The sequence below is a fragment of the Podarcis erhardii genome (assembly GCF_964252035.2).
Source record: "Podarcis erhardii genome assembly, chromosome: 1".
NCBI classification, from domain to species: domain Eukaryota; kingdom Metazoa; phylum Chordata; class Lepidosauria; order Squamata; family Lacertidae; genus Podarcis; species Podarcis erhardii.
The window spans coordinates 82,783,004-82,790,482 of NC_138497.1; positions in this window are offsets into that span (position 1 = coordinate 82,783,004).

The following is a 7,479-nucleotide window of genomic DNA, read 5'->3' on the forward strand; positions in this document are numbered from 1 at the left end:
ATGAAGAGGAAAAGCTCTGGTGAGTCATTGCAAACCTTCCTCTCTTGCTCGGTGTGAACTCAGCAAACTGCATGGTGTTGACAGTGATGCAAAGAGAGAGTAGGGGGAAGGAGGGAGGGAAGTCCATCTGTGCTTAGGCAGAGAGAGAGGAGGAGGAGGATGGAGGGGGAGAGAGAGAGAGAGAGAAACCAAGTCTGAAAACACGTTTACAGCAAGTGAAAAGGGCGGGCTGTATCTCCTGAGCATGTGGCAGAAGACCCAGGGAACTGGGCTGGATCTGGTTTTGTTTGTGACCGTGCCACAAGGACACATGAGGTTCTCAGAACGACTGACAGCTCATCCCCACGCAGCCTTTTCATCTGGGGAGAAAGCAAACAAAACGGCAGGGCTATAAGTAGGCACAGATGGAATCAGTGCAGCTAAAAAAAGCACCAGCCGCTGAAGCGTCACATAAAGCTCAGCCCCCAAGGTTTGAAAGCATTCCATCATTATTTCTTCTCCTTCCCTCCCTCCTCCCCTTCTCAGTGTTATTTCAGAGCAAGCCGGTCTCACGAGGAGCCACATCTTCATCTGCAGCAAACCAGCAATGGCTGTAAAGGGGAGTGGGGGGGAAGCACACACGTGTGGATTTGCATCCACAGTAGAGTGGGTGCCTGCATCATCCTCACCGCTGGGGAGCTGGTTGGGCTGCTATAGCACAGAGCTGCAAGCTCTGGCAGTAATTGCCCAGGCAGGACTCAGCAGACACCACCACCCCCATTTAAGTGTTATGCATAAGACCAGCATGTGAGCAGGGACATGTAAAATAGTCCAGCCCTTAGTACTGTAAGAAGAACACCTGTATGTGGCTTAGGGTGCTCCGAGAAATAAATAAATAACAGGGCTCCTGGGCACCCACAGGAAAGCATATGTCTGTTTTTTCTCTGTAAGATTCTGCAAGGCAGGAGGAGTGGGGGGGGGGGGGAGTTGTCTGCTACATCAATGCCTTGCATGTGACTAGATCATTCAATCAGTCTCAGTATAGAAGGGCTGGTGCAATACAGTGGTACCTAGGGTTAAGTACTTAATTCATTCCGGAGGTCCGTACTTAACCTGAAACTGTTCTTAACCTGAAGCACCACTTTAGCTAATAGGGCCTATTGCTGCTGCCGTGCTGCCAGAGCACAATTTCTGTTCTTATCCTGAAGCAAAGTTCTTAACCCGAGGTACTATTTATGGGTTAGTGGAGGCTGTAACCTGAAGCATATGTAACCTGAAGTGTATGTAACCCGAAGTACCACTGTATCTACCCAGAAAGAAAGGGGCACTTTGAAACTATGGCGCTTTCAGATAGTGGCATCAAGTGTTTCCTTGGAAATGTGAAGCATGGAAATTCATCCTTTACATCCTGACAGAGATGTATTGGTAGTTTTCATCCTGTTTTGTGGGTGATCCTAGGTTTCCCTGGAAACTTATAAGGGTTTGTAAATGAGGAGATTAGAAATGGTATACAAACATCCTTAAAAAGCACTCTCCTCTGTTGTTGTCCACCTAAAATGTCCAGCTGCAAGGGAGTTCAGATGGGATCGAGGTGCATCAGCTTACAGATGGTGAACCATAATGGGCCTAAACAATACTGTGAAACAGGTGTACACCCTCAAACCCATCCCAGAATCCTCTGCAATGTGCAAGGGCTCCGTGGCTGGAGCATAGGGATTCCGTGGCAGTCTTTTGGGCTCCAGGAAGTTAAGCAGTCCGGTCACCATTTTCTAGAGGCGGAAACAACTTTTTTTTTTTTGTCTTTTACAATATTAACAGTCTGGCAATTCTGTTTGTAACACACATTGTGGCACCCAGTGATTAAGGCAGGAGACTGCTGGTGGATCAGCCAAAATCTCTGAGCTATCTCTGACTGCTGTCTGGTCTTCAATAGGTACCTATTTCTCTCAACAGCTCTAAATCAAATATTAATACAAGTTTGTACATACCTAAGTTTCCCATCAAAACAAATAATGCCTAATAGTAAAAAAAAAACACCACCTCTTTTTTTTTTTTTTTTTTTTGAGACCTGCATTTTGGTGAAGCTGTTAAGTCCCCAGATGAATCTACCACTGGCTTGATGGTAAATGTTGGGCAGGGGCTGGGGAAATGCCTAGGGAGGAAGAACTGATATTCCCTTTGGCAAATGACAGAGAAGCTCTTCCCTTTCACCGCCCATGGAAGTTCCTGCAGGAGAGGGTTTCCCAATGGATTCCTCTTGGCTGCTACACGGAAGAGGTTCTCCCACAATCTCAGGGCTTGTCTGTGCTTCTGCTTCTCTCATGCTTTCTTCTAGGCATGGGTCCGAGAGGTTTTTTGTTTATGCTGTCACTTCCCCTGGAAAAAGCCACTCTTTACTGCTGAATCACAACAAACATCAGTCAGGGAAATCAGTGGGGCAAATGAAAAACCTCTCTAAAAGCACAGGACAAGCAGAAGTGTGGACAAGCCCCCCGTGTCTTCAGTACCTTGGGACTACTCACCTGGTACAGAGATTTTATCCAAGGAACTAGGCCACAACATTACATTTGGTTCTAGAGTGATTCTGAGCAACCAGAATAGATTTTCTTTAAGAACCAGTGCAAGTTTCTTTGCCTTATCACTTGTAAAGCTAAAGGTACCCTTGACCGTTAGGTCCAGTCGCGGACAACTTTGGGGTTGTGAACACATCTCGCTCTATAGGCTGAGGGAGCTGGTGTTTGTCCGCAGACAGCTTCTGGGTCATGTGGCCAGCATGACTAAGCCGCTTCTGGCAAACCAGAGCAGCGCACAGAAACGCCGTTTAGCGGTACGTATTTATCTACTTGCACTTTGACATGTTTTCGAACTGCTAGGTGGGCAGGAGCTGGGACCGAACAACGGGAGCTCACCCCGTCACGGGGATTTGAACCGCCGACCTTTTGATCGGCAAGCCCTAGGCTCTGTGGTTTAGACAGTTATTTTGCAAGTTTCTGTGCAAGTTTCTTTGCTTTATCACTTGTAGGGATGTTTAAATCTGTCAGTTTAGGTTTCTCTCAGCTTCTCATTTTTCCATTCCAAAGGTTCAGTTTGTTACCTTTCTACAACCATCTGCAATTTTTAAAAAGTCATCACAAAAATTCATCAATATTTTCCTGTGTTTTTCTCTTAATATATACATTTTGTAGGCATTTTTGCCCAATATGCACCTTTTTGTATATGATGCATTTATTTGCGGGTGAAGGGTGGGAATCTACTGACCCACCCCTCACCTGAAACATCCATTCTTCCTCCTCCACATCCTGCTTACCTTCCACCTCCTCTAACTGCTCTGTCTCTCCCTCCTCCCCTGGCTCCTGCCTTGTGGGTAGTGTGACACCCCATAAATCACAGGTTCCCTCTCCCAGCTCACTCTCCTGGTCCCCTGCCTCTGCCACACACTGTTTTGGGCCCTGCCAGTCCCTGCCAGTACTGTGTAGTTGGGAGTAGATTGGGTTTCCTGTATTTTGAAGTGAACCGCAGCAAAATGCATTTTTGTTTTTCTTTTGAACAGTTCCTTTTTTCTGGATCCCTGTCCATGTCAGCCAAAAAACATCTGAATGACTGCTTGGTGGGATATAGAGCATTTCCCTCTTTCCTCTTCCTTCCACCCCCCCCCCATCCCAACTCATGATCCCATGAACTTTCATGCAATAAAATATGAGGGGGCTTGACACTGGGATTCTGGCAATAGGACCCAGACACTTTCCTCTCTGGACACCAGGGCAGTCATCAGGCAGAAGGCTCTATTGCCTTGCTCTTCTCTGCTCAGTATCACCATCCAGACGATGTCCACAGAGGAATACTACAACTCAACAGCAAATCAGGTTAGGAATCATTGGTGGAGGTGGGGGGGGGGTGACCTATGGTAGCTAAATGTTTTGTTGGTGGCTGAATTCCTTGTGTCTCTCTTTCAGGTGAAATGCAGTGTTGGAATAAACATCACAAGTGCTGTAGTGGCCTTAGCTGGCATCATTCTATACATAGCAGAGATAGCTGTATTTGCTGATTCACATTATCATGGGCTTTTGAGAATGATAAGTGAACAAGCAAAGAGGCGTAAGTAAGAAAACCATTAACTTTATAGGCAAGATCCAAGAAAGGGAACATGAGTAAATGGGAAAGAATCATGCTTCACTTCCTGTTTTCACAGCATATGTCCACATGACATTTCTACACTTTCATCACATCACAGAATAACAAGCAGCCCTTCAGTGGGTCATTGCTCAGACATTCCTCATCTTTGCACAAGGGATGCTGAGCAGGTTTGGCTAAGGTGTGGTCTTCCAGATGTCATTGGACTCCAGCTCCCACCAGCTCCAGTCAGCAAGTGATGGGAGTTGTCATCCAGCAAAATCCGGTGGACCAAATATTAGCCAAGCCAATATAGGGGAAAGATGGCAAAAATGTAAACGAAGGAGTCTAAAAGCAACATCTTTAGTAAGGGGTGGAGGAAAGAATCATGTACATAGCTGCTCACGTGCCATTTCAAGAACTTGCAGTAGAGAATGCCATTGTGCTTCTCCTCCACAGGCTATATTGGAACCCTTCCCTTTAATCCTGTTCCCTTTAATCTGCTTCTGACACAGTGGCATGGTGTGTGTCTTTGTCAATAGTTTTCTGTCAGTTGCTAGCCATTTGGGTTCTAAAAGGCCTTGAGGCAAATGCCATGGGAAGGATGATACATGAGAGTACTCTCACAGGTGTACCTTAGACTGCTCCATCCTTTAATTGATCTATTACACAAATGTAAAATGAATCAGCCAGAATGTGTTATATCCCAAAATAACAGCCTTCAAATATTTTTAGCTTTATTTGCGCATTCCAAGTACAACAGCCTATCAAATCTTTGTCAGATGTGTGTTTGGTGCTTTGCTTTGTGATTTTGCAAAGCACTCAAATACTAAGTCCCTGCCCAGGTTCTTACACATTAACAATTCTGTCTTACCATTTTATGTTTGAAGAGGTGTATATAATGTTCTATATCTCATGTGTACAGTAGACCCTTTAATCAAAAGAACCAAAATAGTCACCACTGCACTTCCCCCGACTTTTCCTAATGTGTGTTTTTTTTGTTAAGCAAGTGACCCAGATTGTGTTTAGCAGGGTACTTTCTAATGTTACAACTGAATGAATTTGTAGGAGGAACAAGTATACTATGCAAGGTTCTCTGCTGTGTGATATCTAGGTATTGGGCATGCCGTCTTTCTCCTCTTGTTCAGCATTCTGGAGTTCTCCACCACTGTTTTCTTAGCACATTTTGGGCGCATGGCAGCCTGCAATGACATGGTAAGCATCTGAGTATCTTGATCAGATTTTAAGAGGGTCATATTTTAAAAGCTAGTGAGAAAATGGCATTGGGAGTACATTTGTTTGAGACCGTAAAACAAGAGTGGTGACAATGAATAAAGCATTTCATACACTAAATTAATTTTGTGTGTATTTCAGTCTGTAACTGTATCGCCACAACCTGTTCTCAGAGATGGTGGGAGACCCGCTGAAGGTAACCCTGATCCTCCAGACTATGATGATGCATATGGAGATACATATCCGTCTGTCTATTCAAAAGCTAAGCAATGCGCCGAATAGAAACTTTTTGTGATATCTCACCAACCACCCAACAGTCTTATTATTTAGATCTGTTCTGAACTGGGTTTAGGCCTGACTATGGGGCTGTCTGCCTTGGTTTCCCTGCTATACGAGTGAGATGGGGGAGGGCAAGCTTGCTCCTGCTTCTTGATCTCCTGTTGGCTTTTGATACCATTGACCTCCCAGTCATCAGCTGGCCAGGAGATGGAGATTAACTTTGCTCTGAAGTTCCTCAGTTAGCTGAATAGCACAAGGGGAATCCCAGGGAGAAGCAAGTTTTAAGCTTTCCCTCAACCACCCAGGAAAGGTTTTGTTGTTGTTGTTGTTTTTACTACACATGGTTGTTTCCCAGTCAGCTGAGCAGCACAAGGGCGATCACAGGAAAGGGAAGGTTTTAAACCCCACCCCCATTTGCCCTAATGGACCAGCCTCCACTGCCATGTCCCCTGGAGAAAAGGCTCTCTCGGCCCCTTTATTTATAAACTGGATGATTTTTAGAGGTGGAGCTGTGCTTTATATTTTTGATTGTAGTTTATGTTATTATCCTTGTAATGTTGCTTTTGTATTTTCATCTGTTTTTGTATTATTTGTTCGTTTTATTCAGTGCTTGTTTGTATGATGAATAAGTATTTAAAAAGGGAGAGAGATGGAGCTGTGGCGGCCTCTGGTGGATAGGTTGGGCGACTCAGAAGAGCGGCAATATGCAAAGTCCTGCACCCGCCCGCATATTTTAGGGCCAGCTGTTGGTTAGCGGGATGGAGCCCTCGAACCTCGTGATATGTGAAGGGCTTCCCTTCCAGCCGGTCGGATATTCCTAGCAAAGCAGATAGTTCCAGACATCATGTTCTCTCCTTCAGTGTATCAATTTTGTAGCTACTAACGTAAGAGAAATTAGCAGGGATGGAGGACTGAAGCTCAGCCCTCCTGAAACTCTGAGGGAACCGCTGCCAGATAGCGCAGGCAGACTAAGGCTTCCCAAGCCGCGGCCTGCTTCATTCAGGAGTCCGCGCAGCGCCTGTGGAATTGTGATCGAAATTGACAGGAGGCAGCACATTAAGTACCTACATTGATTTTTAATTGCGTTTCGTGGCTTCTTGCGTTGCATTTCAGTTTGAATGGTGTGGGATTCGGCTTGTGAGAGGCAAAACAGAGATGAGAAAGAAAGAAAGAAAGAAAGAAAGAAAGAAAGAAAGAAAGAAAGAAAGAAAGCGATATACAATATTTAAAAGCATATACAATTGCTACAGCGGGCCAAAACAAACAAAACATTCCGTGTTCCACCAGATCCCTCAGCAATTTATAATTTACACGAAGCTAGATGACGCTTGTGTAAGGCAGCGCCGTGTGTCCCTAAGAGCGCCAAGCAACCTCTGGGGATTTGCGCGGCCTCAGGAAGAGAGTATAGGATTGCACCAAGAGTTGAAGGACAGGTAACCCCCGGGAATAAGGGTTGCCCAAGGGCAAAGGAGATGGGGCTCCCGCGCCCTCGGCAGGCGAGGGAATTGCAGCAGCTGCGACCGTGCGAGCGACACCGGAGGGAACTTCCGCTTCTGCAGTCAGTAAAGGCGAAGGAGGAGCGACCGTATTCCGCAGCAGGTGTCAGCCCGGCCCCACCAGCAATGAGCGCGATTTCCAAGCGAGACCCATCGCTTCCCACGCCACTTCGGGCTAAGCATCGCGTTGCAAGCTCAAAAACCGCTAGTTGCTGGCAGACACTGCGCAAAGTTTTCCTGCTCGCTCATATTTTAATGTCGTTCCCGGTGAAGAAAACAGTTACCCCAAGTCGGGCGACTTGACCGGGTTGGATCTGATTTTTGCAAACGGAAGCAGGCGAGCGCGTGGCTTTGTTGGCGCGTTGTTGCTTATCTGCGGGAG